Below are 15,195 nucleotides of genomic sequence, written 5' to 3'. Positions count from 1 at the left end.
TATCCAGAAGGCTCACAAATACCCGTTAGACCTCCTCCAGCACTGATTTTATTCCATCTCCAACTAATTGGCTAGACACAGAGGCGGTGTGCTTCTAGGAGATGTTGTCTCCTTGGTGTGAGGTTGGAGCAGCTTTGTCAGGCTGGTCCTGTGGAGCTGCTCCCTGCACCGTGTAGGACGGGCCTTTGCAAATTGAGACATCCCTGCCCTGAGCTCATCATTTCCCTGTACTGAGTGCTATAACCTCAGGAAACCTAAAATCCACCTCTGGAGCAGGCAGTCCTGGTTTGATGTGTGCGGTGCCGCTGCATCGTGGTGGTTTGGTGATCCTGCCTGTAGGTTCAGGTGTCTGGAATACCCTGGGGTCCCTTTAGCCTATAGAAGAAATAATAATCATCACCCATTTCTCTTCAGCAATGTAACAGGGCAAAAAGCACACCTTGAGGATGATCACAATTTAAACAAAAAATAAAAGTTTAGCGTAAGCAGCATTATCTTTTGCTTTTTGATTTAAATGGCCGAGGTTCAAACACTGCCACAAGCCTGGACAGGTAGCCATTTCATAGTTATGATAAATAATTTAAATGACAAATCCAGACCTGTCTCTTGGTCCTGTATTATTCATGAACGAACAGGCTTGTTTTTTTATGACAATGTTCCTTAATCAAACACAGCCCGTGATGCATCTCAGTCCTTGAGTTCGTTTCGTTTGCGCCTGGCTGTTTGCCATCCTTTTGCGGCTGTTTTCTGTTTTGCAAAATGTATTACCGTACTTCTGCTCCCTTCCTGGGGGACCGAAACTTTTGTACACAGCAGGGAGATCTCTGCACGGCTGCGTATGTCCTTTTTGTGGTGAGGCTTCATTCAAACGCATATTTCTGAGAATTTCCCTTTGCACAATTGTTTTTACTATCAAAAATATCATTCATGTGAACACTCATGGCAAAAGTTGGAAGTATCACCAAGGAAAACATTCAAGCATCATTCACATAAATCTTTGCAGACACTCCACTGTTGTTTGCTCATTTTGGCTTGCATGGGCTTCACCAGGAGGGTCTGGGCATGTGAGGGGCTGGCTCCTCCGTGCCCTCTGAGCTGCCTGGTTTCTCTGAGCATCTCCACATCCCTTTCATTTTGCTGGAGGTAGTGAGGGCAAAGCTGCAGTTTTACAGCTGAATTTCTGAGGTTTAGAGATTGTTTAGAAGATGTAAGCCTGGTGACTCGAGCATCATGTGCTGAAAAACCAGGATTCACTTCCCAGTCCTTTATGTACTTCCATTTGCCTTTGTCAAAGGGGAATAATAATGTCTACTGTCCCAGGTACTATTTACTTCTCCTACCAGCTTATTGGCTACGTGCATACCACATTAAAACATGAATCCAGCCTTCTGTATGAACGTACAGACTGCTGAAATATGGTGTCCGGGGGGAGAGTTGGCCCTGGAGCTCATATGAGCGATTTGCTCACACGCAGCTGATTTGCTCCCTTGTCATTGCCACCAAAAGCTGATGGTGCTTACTGTTTCATTCGTCCCCTGAAATATAAATGTCTATTAAAAATAATTATTTCTGCTTCATTCCCTAAAAATAAGCTCATGGAATCTTAGGAGAAATTAAGAGAGCTTTTTATTTATTTCTTCTTCAGTGAATGAGTGGTCACAGAATTGAAGAAGTTGGAAATCCAAATGAGAAAACTGGCTGAGCGTGTTTTTAATGCCCTCCATGTCTTAAAAAATGGATTAATCTGCTAGGAAGATCCCCTTGGATGAAAAGGGTCATGGGTTATTTACAAGCAAGTGTTATTTCTCTAGCTATCATCGCTCAAAACTGCGAGGAAAAGAAAGGAGTTTATCGTGCTTTTCTTTCTGTATGCAGGGAGGCTCTGGTTTATCAGAGATCTGTTTTTAATACAAAATCCTTTAAAAGCCAGAGGATATACCAAGCCATCCCAGGAGGTGACGAGACTGTTGATCTAATTAGGAAAGGATTCAGAGCATTGCAGCCTCCTCGGGTGGCTTTGGTGGAAGCTGCGGGTGCGCGGCCCCTTCCAAAATTCAGCCTGTGCATCCTTTTTGTGGCTGATCCAGAGACCTCTAAGGAAGCCCCAGGACCCTGCAGAAAGTGCTGGTGTTGGCACAGAACGAGGGGAATTTGTTATTTCTGGAAATTGGTCTTATATGAAATGTGAAACTAAGGAAAGGCCTTGATCATTTACAGTCATGATCCATCCTCTGCCTTTTCTTGACATGAGCAAGGTGCTAATTCTGGAGTCCTGGCTTAAAAAACCCTGCAGTGGTGTCTGAATAATTTATCTCTCTGCACATGTTCTTCTTTGTGGTTTTGGGCGGTATTACCCTGCTTTGGTTACAACAGTGTTCATTCATTTTCATTTTTTTCTTTTGCCCACAGAGCTACTTCACAGCAATGGACCAAGGAATTTGGATTTGTAAGGTTTATTGAATATATCCTTGGATGTCTTATGTGAATCCGAAACCCTAGCTGCAAAAGTCAGATAGGGCATGCTATTCATTGAAATAGTTTGCAGAGGTGTGCTCTGATGCACATTTTTGGGCTTCTAAGAGCAGGAAGGATTGTGCAGGTCAGCTCCACAGGGTCGGAGAATCAGGTCTAGACCAAGGCCGAGGTGTGTTGGTGCTGTTGTTTTGGGGATCCTGGATTTGACTAAATGCAACACATCGTTTTTCTTCAAAGAGATGAATGAGCAGAGCTCGGCGGTGCTCCAGGACTGGAGGAGGAAGGAGATCAGGTGCTGTCAGACCGAGAGCCTGGATGATAGCAGGAACAGCCAGGGGGTACGTGTCAGGAGCGAGGTGTACCTGCAAGCCACGCAAGCGGATGATTTTGTGCAGATCTCTGCGTATGCCAGCCTGTGCTGTTTCTCCCTTCATAAACAACATCCGAGCACCAAAGTCAGCAGGCATGTGTGTTTGCCCAAGGCCAAATAGTGCTCTGCTGTCATCGCTGGCAGTGAGGACTCCCTGCCTGCTTCATACCCAACCATGTATCCACAAAACCACTCAGGATTCAGCAGACTTGAGTCCTTTTGATGCTCCTGTGGATTCAGCATGGGAAATCAGGATCCATCACTGCACGCAAACATCTTGCTCTTTCTGCTGCTGCTCTGTTAACCAGATTAAGTTCCCCTGCTACCTCATTCATTTTGCGCTCATTAAAGCTAAATTTAGAACTGAAGGCAACTCTTCTGCCCTCTGGGAAAGGTAGTGGGGGAGCCCTTTTTGCAACAAGCCATGAGGAGGCAGAAATAGCATCTAGATGCTCTTTCCTTTGAGACAGAAGTGTGCGTGGCTCTGCTGAGACAGAGACCGAAACTTGCTCCCAGTTTCTTTTTGAGTAGGTTGGACCCATGCATCTAAAGAAAGTTGTGAAATCACTGACGAATGCACACAGAAAAGGGTTTGTCCAGTTGAAATCGCAGGTGTGCAGCGGTGACTCCATCCCAGTTTTCCTCGGAAGACGAGCTCTCTGCCTGCATCCGTATGAGATCCTGGTGGGATGCACTGCTTCTTTCCCAAAAGATACAGGCTGAGATCCAGCCCCTCTGCTGCCCCTGAGGCTTCTGTGATGATGCATCTGTGCCATGCCGAAATGCAGAGAACAGCTTTTCAGAGAAAAAATGGCATGTGTGACCACCATGGGGGAAAAAGTAGTGAGGAGGTCTGTCAGCACTTGATTAATGGAGTATTTCCCTGCGGGCAGAGTCATGTGCAGCTTTCTGCCAGGATGCTGGCAATGCCAAGAATGAGACGTGGGATCAGCACCTCTTCCAGGGCTGAGAAATACAAACCCTGCGAGCAAACAGAGCCCAGCTCCACTGATAAGTGCAATTTCCCTTGAAAGTTATCAGCACCTCTTGTTAGGCAGCAGAAGTTAGAGCAAAGTATACTGTTGGGCAGTGTCTCAGGAGCTGGGTGATGATGGGACAGGCATCCCTGGCTTGGGGCTTGATGGCTGGAGAAGTAGTGGTGTCAGACCAGCTGGTCTTGATCTGCTGCTGTAAGTTGCCTGGAGCCTGAGGTTTCTCTCCGTGCGTTGAATTTCCTCCTGGTTCATTTGCACTCGGTTGGCACCAGCCTCTGAGATGGGCTGTGAGTGCCAATGCAATTCCTTTGGAAAGGGGAAAAAAAATGCTTTTGGCTTTCAGGCAGACAGTGATTTTATTTCTAGAAAATAGAGCTATAAACCCAGCTTATGCCAAACAAACACTATGCAATGTCTGCATTAAGCTGGGGGGTGGGGAGTTATGTCAAAAGAGGAAGATATTTGTCATTCACCTGTCTGAGCACCGGGAAATGCTCTTTTCTTTATATACTGAGTGCTTGATTTTTTCATCGTGCCTGCATCCTGGCCTCACTTTTTGCTCAGCTGAATTCTGATCTCAAGCCTGCAGAGCTCAGTAGAAAAAAAAAATGTTTCCTTTTCAGATCAGCACATAGGTCTGTGGCAGCAAAGAACCGTGGGCAAAGTTGCCTAAAAGGCAAATACATGAACAAGGGTATCGTGTGCCCTCAATGGGACAGGCGTAGCAAGAAAGAGCAAGACAAAAAATATCATGCCTTTAACTGTCCATCTACCTGACAGGCACCTAGATAGCACATTAGAAACCTGATAGATAAAATAGACGAGGCAGGAGTAGCAGGCTGCTAAATTACATAAAGTGCAGCCACAAATTGCAGGCACAGGAAAAAAAAAAAAAGGACAGCTTAAAAATATATATATATGTGCCTTAAGTATCCATTTCTAGAGCAGTATTTGTGGTGCTTGCAAACAGATATATCATTTGAGTCCAAAAAAGATGAACTATTTATTTAGCATGAAGATTGCCCCCGGCAATTGTGAATTGAAGGTTATCTAATGTCTTTGCCATAGGCTGTAAGTGTCTGGGCAGTTAGCATATGCAAGAGAATTACTCACAGATAAGCATCCCGTAATTTATACAGTGCATTCCAGATAGAAACCTCTTCCGTATCAATTTCTGCCTGTTCCATAAACTGCTCCCATTTATCAAGCGGGATAAATTCACAGGCGGGCACTGAGGGGGTGCTGTGATCTGTGTATACTTCATCAGTTAATACTCGCTGAGGTCCCTCCGACATGATTGGAGTAAATCTTTCTCTCCCTTTCTTTGGTTATGACCAGTCTATAATCTTCTGGGCTAAACACCCTTCCCGTGAATGAGGAATAATATGGAGACACAGGGTAAAAAAATCATATGGGGAGAGAACGCGTTTCATCTCGCTTCAGAGGTAATGAGACAGTTTAGTATGACATGTCATTTAAAATCAGGTTTTTCTTTTTAATAGATTCAGTATCCATGAAGGAGTGACTGGCAGATCAGTACATGGCATATATTTCTCTTAGGGAAAAAAAAAATGAGATTGGCACAAGTGGGGAGGCGGCAGAGTCATGGAAATCTTTGAGAAGATGAAGGGGCAAGGCGTCAGGTGAATAACGCAGACCTGAAGGTGGGCAAAAACCAAGCTGAGAGTCTCAAATCCAGCGTTCAGTAGAGCTGTAGGTGCTGTGGTGCCAATGTCCTTTGGCTGCAACCTGGAAGAGCTTCCCTGCATGCCCCTGCAGCCTGGAGTGGCAGCAGGAGCAAGGCAACTCGAGAAGCAAATACACCAGGCTTCATTCATCCTCTCTGCAGGCTTTGTCTGCAGCCAGGTGCCTTTTGCCAGAAAATTCCCCTCCTTCCATGTCCTGTTTTGCCTGTGCTGTGGCTGTCATGGAAATATCAGCTGAGGAAGTGTTTGAGGTTGGGGAAAATCTACAGAGATGGGGAGTCTGCTGAGAAATGGCTGGATGCTGGTAGCTTCATTTTGCATAGGCTGCCAGCAGCCTACTCCAAGCTATCCGAAATGAACGCACAGCTGTTTCCTCAAAGCAGGCAGATGCTCTGTGCCTTCTGAGGGTGAGGACTTCAGAAAGCATTGCAAATGGAGGCAGCCCTTTTCTTGAACAACAAAGGTGTATCATCAGCATCCCAGGCATGGGAGGTGTTGCCACATAGTTGGACAGAGTCCACACATGGCTCTAAAAAAAAAAAAAGAAAGAAGGAAAAAAAAGACACATAATGAGGCCTGGCACGCATGTACTTAAGGCCATCTGCTAATGTGATCTGTTGCCAATTTGTAGAGCTAGCAGCTAGCAACCAGTCTCCACAGGTCATGAATGCCAAGATGAGATGGGCTTAGAATAGGCACTTGCGGGATGTGCTAATGGCCACTGTTTATCAGAAAAATCTTCCCAGCAATGAACGCTATCAAAGGAGGGCTGTGATGCTTTTTGGTATCAGGGACCACATCAGCTGATACAGGTGGAGATTCCTGCCATTTCCTAATGTCTCTGCCCCTGCAGTGTGGAGTGGAAGGTTTAATCCTATGTAAACACAGCCAGAAGGGAACTTCCAACCAGCCTACTCTGCAAGTTATTTCAGTTCGTTTCCTTCTGCTGCATGAGCAGATTCTCCTTCACGTGGCAAGGCTGGAGAAGAATTAATGTATACCATGGCATCCTTAGGAGCAGGAGCAAGACAGCTTATGGGATGCTTAAGGAGATGTTCTCACCTGTGGCAAGCACTAAAACCACCCACCTGCTCATCAGCTGTGTCTGGAGGTGTCTGCAGGGCACCGTCAGAGCAGGAGCCTTCCTCCCCTGCCAGTCTCCGAGCTCCAGACCTAACCCCAGGGGCCAGCCAAATATGAGGAATGAGCCGTGGTTGCCTTAAAGAACAGTACATTGTTGATAAAAGGGAGCCATAAGCAAATCAGATTTATTTCCTAATCAGTGCCTGGCAATGTCATCATCATACATTTGCATAAACAGGATGTTTTATGCATTGTTTTGCTTCGAGCAGGTACCTCTTCATTTGTGTGCACGCGCTGATGTGCTCTCTTAACCTGCCACAGGCTTCCCCAAAGCTAGTATCTATGAATGCTTCTCAGATAATAATTAGGAGTATTCACCCTCTCCGCATCCCTTTTCCAACAAAGACTTGCAAAATGCAACCTGATTATTTTTTTTCCCCAGTTTTCTCTCTTTTCTTCCTTGTTCAGGTACAGGCTGCATGGAGGGTAGGTGCCTTTTATCAAAAGACAGGGAGTCTTCTCCTTAGGATATGTTTATGTGCCTGCTGCAACACCAAATTCAGAAAATAGATTACCTCTCAGAAAACCATCTGTTTCAGCATCCTGTGAACTTTCAGATTGGTTCTTGTGTTTTATATGACATTTATTCAAATGTCTGTGATTTCTCCCTTTCACCTGTCTGCCTGTCATAAAAATTATTCTGAAGGCTCAGTGCATCTATTCAGATACAAAAAAAAAAAAAAAAAGGCACCACAAAATCCCTATTATACTTTAAGATGAATGAGCACAGACAAATGGAAGATGGATGAGAAAACGGAAAGTTGGGAATTTTTTTATTATTTGATAGTAAACCAACGTTTTCTGTCCCAAACACAAATTATGAGATTGGATTTGTCAATGGAAAACATATCTTTCCATAGAGAAATGGAAATTTGGGGTAGATGGCCAATATAATGGGTGGAAGGATTCTTTAGGGAAGGGCTCCAACAAGCCCGGTGTCCTGCTTGGGCACCCACCCCTAGCAGCATGACTACAGTCTTTTTCTTGGACTAAGTTATTCTGGGAGAATGGGAAGCTCCTCCAGACTTCAGAGTTCTCCTTACAGTCCACTTTGAGTCTTGGAAAGTTCATTTACTCCAATTACATTTTTTTCAATGTGCTTGCCCTCTTCTACTCCTGTCAGAGCCACTCAGTCTCTCCTGAAAATCCAAGTGGACATGAGATGGACTAATGCCAAAAAAGCACTCCCCGTATACCACGTATAATCAATAAATAGCTTTCCCAGCTTAACATTTTCTGCAGTTAAAATACTGAGGCTTTGGAGAACATGTACCAAAAACAGGGATATCACAAAGCACGGAGAAATTACTATTAATTTCAACATCTTCAAACACGTAGTTTATTTTTGGCATCATTAGCTGATGTGAGGGACATGATAATGGGGTACAAAACTTTTCACCTCTGGATAATGGGTTACAACACAGTCCAGAAAATTAGTAACTAGAGTAATTGACATCCACTATCTGTTCAGTAGCATAAGTGCAAATAGAATTAAGTCTGCCTGTCCAGCTCCAGCCCAACCGGTGTCTCCATTACCAAAGCCACCAGCACAATTAGCTCTAATGGACATCTCCTCCTGAAAAGATATGGCATGTAGGCAGCAATTTTCTCTGTAGAAAAGTTATGTAATTGATAAATTTCCATTCTGAAATCTAATTGGGTGCTTTTGTGCAGGAAGAAAGACTCGGGGAGATGTTCTGTAGAGCTGGGGCTGAACCGTGGTGAATAACGTGATGGGAGAGGAACTGTGCTCTGGGGGCTGCCTACTCCTGCTCCTGTTTTTTAAACAAAACCAAACAAAAAGCCATGAGCTTTGGAGCCAGCTCTTGACCCCTGCCAAAGCCCTGGCTCTCCAGGCAGGTCATCCTGCCCCCGGGAGCAGCTTCAGAGTCGTGTCAGAGTTAATCTTTCCGCTCAAGCATTTCACCTCCTCCCAGGAAAAGGAGAGGAGGTTTTGTTATACTGGCATGATCCTACTGAGCCCAAAGCAGCCTAAAACCTGCTTGCCTTGTAAACACAGTGCAACAGAAGCCAGGCATCGTGGGGAGAAGCCGCCAGCCCCACCAGCACCCGGCCCTTTGTGCTGGGAGGTTTTAGTGCTGTTGGGCAGGATGAGGAGCTTTTGTCACCACTATTAAGCAAAGCCAATCGCTGTGCTCCCGAGTGTCTCTGTAGGCTGCAAACATGCCTCGTAACCAATCATATAGCTAAGCTTGCACTTTCACTTAGGGGAAGCTTTGTTCTCCATCGCTGAATTGATGGAGAAAGCAGGGAGTGAGAGGCGTTCTTTTCCCATTCAGCAGCAGACAACAGGAGAAGCAAAAGCAAACATCAGGCCCTTGTCTGTGGCAATGAGAACTGATGCACAGTGGCCCCTTCACCTCCCAGCAGAGATGTGAAGTCACTCTGAGACGCAGAGGTCTGTCTCAGATCAAGAGTTTTGCTGTGCAGGATGGATTTTGTAAGAGCCCTGCTGCCATTGCTGCAGTGGCCGTGACGATGTGGGTTTTCTAATCATACAGCATGATAATGAATGAATAAATCAATAGCAAATAGGGCAGGTGCCTTGTTGATGGACATCTCAAGGCAAATGCTACATTCATTATCAGTAAAATACGCTCCACCATACACCCCAATAACCAGAGGCCCATCACTTGATAGCATTAATGTTAGCATGGTAAATCACGCCGCTGCCTGGTCCTGGGGTCCAGCTCCACACAGCAGCACAAAGCCTCCAAGAAGATGACATTTATCTACCAGACCGCAGCAGCTGGAAGCTCCATGTGAAGCTTCTCAGGGACTTCCCCAGAGGCCAAAACATTTCATGAGGCAATTAATCACAGTTCTTCAGTACTAGATTTTGCAGGGGAACTTTCTCTTTTCTTTCACTTTTGCAAACCATTTGCCCTCTCTGCCCGCAGGTTCCCCTGCCACTTGCTGTTGGCACACGTGATTTTGTCCCTGTTTTCTTCAACTTCCCTTTCCACTGGTTTCACAGTTCCGGCAACTCTTGTGTTTTTTGGTCATCACTCACTTGGGAGAATTCCCATCTCTACTTTCTTGGGTTTTCTCATTATTCCTCTGTACAGTGAACACTCTGTTGCATCTTTGGGATAACCTCCAATACATCCCTCTGACACCTCATGTTCAGTGCATGTTATCTCACTTTTCTCCTGCACACTGTCTTTGTTCACCAATCATCTCCCTTTTCATTCCACTTAGCAGAATATCTCCATGTGGCAAGAAAATTAGGTTCTTAACTTCAATTAATTAATTGGGATTAACCAACCTTGGTTTTAATTCAGGTAAACAAAGAGTTTCCACCTCCAGGTTTCTCTGCAGGCTTCCTTACTGCTCCCTTATGTCTTTTTCCTCCATTTTTTAGTAAAGCAGGTCCTGGCTTTTTTGCTTCTTGCCGCAACTTTCCTTCTGTTTAGAGAAATCCCCTTTTCCTGCCTGTCAAGCCCCCCTCCCTTCCCACAGACCTTTTTCCTAGAAAAGTGCATTTCATCAGCTTATGCCAGGTTTGATGTGCTCGGGCAGCACAGCCCACCTTGCAGGTTAATGCTGCTCCCCGTCCAGGCTGTGCTTGTCTGGGCTGAAAAACTCCAGCTGTGAATTTGACTCCACCTCTCAGGCACAGACTGACTACTGGGCTCTCATTAGGTTATTCTAGATCAAAATATCAGCTACTCATCCTGCCCTTATGTCTAAACATTGATCACATTGTAAATAGGTATTCTGAGAGTGCTGAGAAACTGTTGGAACAGAAATAGGGCGTCATGGTAGACAACCAAACAGACTGCCGGCACAAATCTGTAGCTACAAATACAAATATGAGCCACGAATGAGTAAGGAAGGAAATTGTAGTAGTGTAGAGCTGCTACATCTAAATTTATTATCATTGAGATTGCATTTGATACTTTCTTCAGTTTTGACACCTAAAGCTCAAAGAGAGTTTGGAAAAATCAGAAAGGCTTCAGAGGAGAGTTCCAGGAATTATTTAAGATCTCAAAAATCTGCTTTATTCCTAGAGGCTTAAACCCTAATCTATTCAGTTTATCCACAAGCATGCAAAGAGCTCACTCGGTCACAGTCTGCAGCTTCCTACTTGGGTTAGAGATTGCTCACATTTACGGCTCTTTAATCTTCTCGCAGTGGGAACGGATCCTGGATACGCTCAGCCTAGCAATACGGCATACTTCAGCAATGCAGGGAAATCAGCCTTCCAACAGCTGACCTACAGATGTGATGAAGTCTCTGTCACCTGGGACCTTTAAATCAAAACTTAACATCTTTTTGGAGGGCTTGCTATAGCACAGAGGGGACTTACAGGCGTGCCTGCAGTGTAGATACTGCCGGAAGAGGTTCTGCGATCTGGTTAACAAATGCTGTATAAATAAATTAGCACAGTCATTGCTCCAGGTCTTAAAAATCTATTAATACTTTCAATACATGATTTCTGAAATAATCACGCCATCCTCTTACAAACCACAAGCCTGAAACTGTGGTCAGATTATGGGTTAATTACGCTTGCGAACAGCTCTGGATTGTACAACTGAGAAATCCAAGGCAGCAAAACCGTAATTGGCTTTTCCAAGGGCATCCAGCAAATCGCTGGAAATGCTAGGCACTGAGCCCAGGGGAGCTGGTGCTTCCTCCTCTCCCTGCACCTCTCTCTTTGAGCTGCTACTAACAGCAATAGCATCGGGTGGGACACGAGGGCCTCTGAAATCAGCAGGGCACGGTCTCAACGCAGCATCATCGGATTCTGTGCCAAGGGAGGCATCTCCCCAGTGACAGTCCTGCCGTGGTAATTGATGGGTCTGGCTCCTGACACAGGTGTGCTGTATCTCATCACCCCATCCCTGCCCTCCTATTCTGATGGGCAGCCTTTTATTTGGGTGTGGGAGAGAGGGGCATGTCCTGGTCTCTTTTGCCTCAGTCCTAGCAGCTGAATAGATCTGCCATCCCACTCTGCCTCTTTTGCCCATATAATTCCTTGCGTTAAAGACTGGTCGATTCATTTCCCAGATCCACTCAGTCATCAAAGGTTAAACAGCCCTTGGTTTATCTATTAAAGGCAGGCAATTAGTTCCCCCATGCTGACTCTGGGTGAGAGTCAGGAGGGGACAAGGTAACCTTGTCCCCGAAACACCTGCAGGAGGATGGCACAAACACCCCGATAGCTTCCTAGGGCTCCGCAGCCATCACCCACCCTGGAGAAACAGCGATTTCTCTCCACCGTGCAATAAGCTGAATGAACAGCCCCAAGGGGCCCAGCCAAACATCTGCTGTGAAATAAAAAACTGGGGGAAAAAGCTGCAAGGTTGGCAGGCGTTGGTGCAGCCATGGCTGGTGCCCAGGGAAGGACAGTGCTGGGAGCTCAAGTAATGCATGTCGGCTCTGCTTGCAGAGCCAGCAGAGGGGAAAATGTCAGAGAATTGGCCTGTCAAAATGACGAAGCTGAAAAAGCGAGAGCGGTGCAGAAATTCAGGCTGGGGACAAAATGCTTGAAGGAGCTTGCTAGGACCAGAGTCCATGGGCACGGTGAAACCTGGGGAGGGAAAGGGGACTCTGGTGCTACCCCACAGCCCTGCTCCTGAGCTGGCCAGGAAACTCCCTTCCATACACCTGTTTTTTTGTCTGCTTTGGTTGTCTTGTTTGTTTTCTTCCCAGCCTAACTGTTAAATTCTCACTTAAATTCTTAACTCTAGCTCCTCTGATCTGTATGGAGACCATTCCTCAGCTCCCCATAACCTCACTGCTGCACAGGTCATTATGCCAGTGGGCCCAGCACGCTGCCATGCACCCACCTGAGGCACTCCGTCTTTGTCCTTGATATTTCATACCTTTTTTTCAAATAGATTTGCCATTAGCACCTTCCCATTTAGCCATCACTTAGCCTACATAGGAAGCTCTACTTCACCTGTCACCATAAATCACACCCTCCAGACCAGAATATTTTTCAATCCCCTTCCATGCTCTCTCTCCTGATTACCAACATTTTCCTAGGACAGGGTTTTAACTAACCACGTCTCGGACTCCACAACAGCCTTTGGGGATTACTTTGAAATTATACCTTCTTCACTGGTTTGCAAAAAAATAAATAAATAAAAGAAAGAAAGAAGGGAGAAAAAAATAAATAAATAAATAAAAATAAAAATAAAAAAGTGGCTATTTTAAACAGCCCTGGGTTGACTGAATCCTTTAGAACTGGGAGAACTTTTGAAATAAGACCTCTGAGGAGCTCCTCATCATGGTGGGCAAGGGGCGTTCAGTGTTGCATCTTGGACTGGGGAGCTCTGGTTTGATTCTTTAGGATCCCTGAAAACAGGATTCATGTCCTTAAAAATTTTAGGTGTGTAAAGCCCACTAAATCCTAAAGTGAAAGAAGGCGTCCTCTTGCTTTTGAGGACCAGGGCTTCATTCTCTTGGAGCTGAACCTGGAGATGTGTAGATTTGAGACTACATAGCTTCCCAAGACCAAGCTCTCCAGGGGTTTTCCACATCCTGGTGGCAGGACCACAACACGGTTTTGCCATGGGGACACCATGAGGACATCAGGCACTTACAAAGAACTGGGTGGCATCCAGGGGTAGCCAATGAGATGTCCTGAGCTGCATTCGGCTTGACGATCCAAAGTTCCTCCTGGTTTTAAGCACTACTCCGTGAATCTGTAAAATGGAGCATTAATCCCTTCCCCGCAGGGCTATTCTAGGAATAAAAGCTGTCAGGCAATGGATGCTAAAGCAATCAGGGCTTTTCCCGACGTGTGAGATAGTTAGATTGACTATGCCCCCGCGAAAGCAGCAGAATCGTTTTGTGCAAGCCTGGTGATAAATTGAATGAGAAGGCTCATGCAGCCCATCTATTAACGGCTGGCCTCTGCAAAGGCTCCAGCAAACAAACACGGTGAATGAAGTCGCGGGATGATCTCTTTTCACAGAAAAAGGACTTCTCTCTTTCCCTTTTTCCCTCCCTTTTGTGCTGAGTTCCATCAAAAGGCAAATGCGCCAACAGCTTTTCTAAAGCGGTTGTTTTTCAGAAATGCTACCTCTCTCACCTGTTGGCTATTCAGCTTGTTGGAAACGGGATTAAATCTGGGAGGTAAAAAACAAAACAAAAACAACCCTGAAAGCACTCTGAGTATACAGCGGGATGAATGAGAAGCATCAGATGGCGAAACAGACATCTGATGTCGGCTCTCCCCGCCATCCTCTTCCCAAGCCGACAAATTCCCTCCGAACAGCAGAAATCCACAGCTATTTTTGCCTTCCTGATTAGTTTGTTTCAGTAAATCCCACTCCGTGGATAGGCCCAGCTCGCTTTAATTAGCTCTGGCACATTGACAACGAGCAGGAAGACACCAGCACAGCACCGTGCTGTCCGGACACACACCGCCAAGCAGTGACAAAAATAACCCATTTTGCTACATAACTGCTAAGTGCTTCCTGACTGTCTGCTTTTATCCCTGTAAGCCTGCTACCTAGCTGGTGAAATTAGTCTGACCAATCCAACACTTTACTGAACAAAATCTATTTTTCATCTCTTGCTAGCAAATTGTTCTAAACCCGGCAAAATCGGTGACCGTCTGGAGTTATTTTTCCTTTGATTTTTGTCTTCCACTGTCTCTCCCTGGTTCCCGCATCCCGTAGTATGTTTTATCCCCTGCATGTTCAGGGCAATCTGGTCATTGCTAGGCAACATGTCATAATAAATATTTCATCGGCAGAGGAGCATTCAGAGCTGCAGCCAAAAATCTTGATCTCCCTGCCCGGCAGAGGGATGAGCGGGCTGCAGTGAGAGGGGCCAGGCTGCCTGGACCAGGCTGGGGCACCCCACCTCGTGCAGCATCCAGGGGTCTGAACTAGCAATATTGGCCCTTGGAAGCAGATTTTTGGATATTACAAGACAATGGAGTGCTTGTCCTTTCTTCCAGGGCTCCCATAGCTTTCTGTCCCAAAATAGCCCTCATTGCTTTCACTCCCTCTCTGCCTTCCCAGCTCCCTGGGAGAAGCCCAACAGAAACGTGTCATCTGGGAAATACCCGCAGTTGAAGTGGAGAAGCATGGAGAATGTGGGGTTGGGATCTCTGGTGACCCCAAAAGGGTCTGTGTTGGCTGGTCAGAGGCTATCCAGACTGTTGCAGTGGTTGGCATTACAAGAAAGCAGGCACACGGTGACCGCTTTAGGACAGAGGTTACCTGCACGTGACAAAGAGGATGCACTATGAGGGGTGCCTTTGAATGACAAAGAACAGCCTGGGGGGAAGAATTACAGCTTCTTGGAGGATACATCACTAAAACGCAGCTGCTCCCAGTTCCTGCTGACTTTTGCAAGCAGCGAAGGGATGCAGGTTGTGTTCCACCAGGGTGCAGACTCAGGCTGAGGTGGGACCTCTTTCACACAGATGGATATATGCATGAAACATGGAGATGTGTATAAAGCAGTGTCCTAGCCTCTGACCCTACTGCCCTAAAAAGCTATCTATCTGTCTGTCTAT

At 45.9% G+C, this 15,195-nt stretch overlaps 1 long non-coding RNA gene across 4 annotated transcripts in view; it reads left to right on the top strand.

Moving 5' to 3' along the window:
* Positions 1 to 15,195, top strand: part of LOC311442874 — a 38,578-nt gene that overhangs the window by 4,551 nt on the left and 18,832 nt on the right. The window lies entirely within an intron of this gene.

Source organism: Aythya ferina (genome assembly GCF_964211825.1).
Source record: "Aythya ferina genome assembly, chromosome: 11".
Taxonomy (NCBI): Eukaryota; Metazoa; Chordata; class Aves; order Anseriformes; family Anatidae; genus Aythya; species Aythya ferina.
This window is presented reverse-complemented; position numbering and strand designations above follow the sequence as displayed.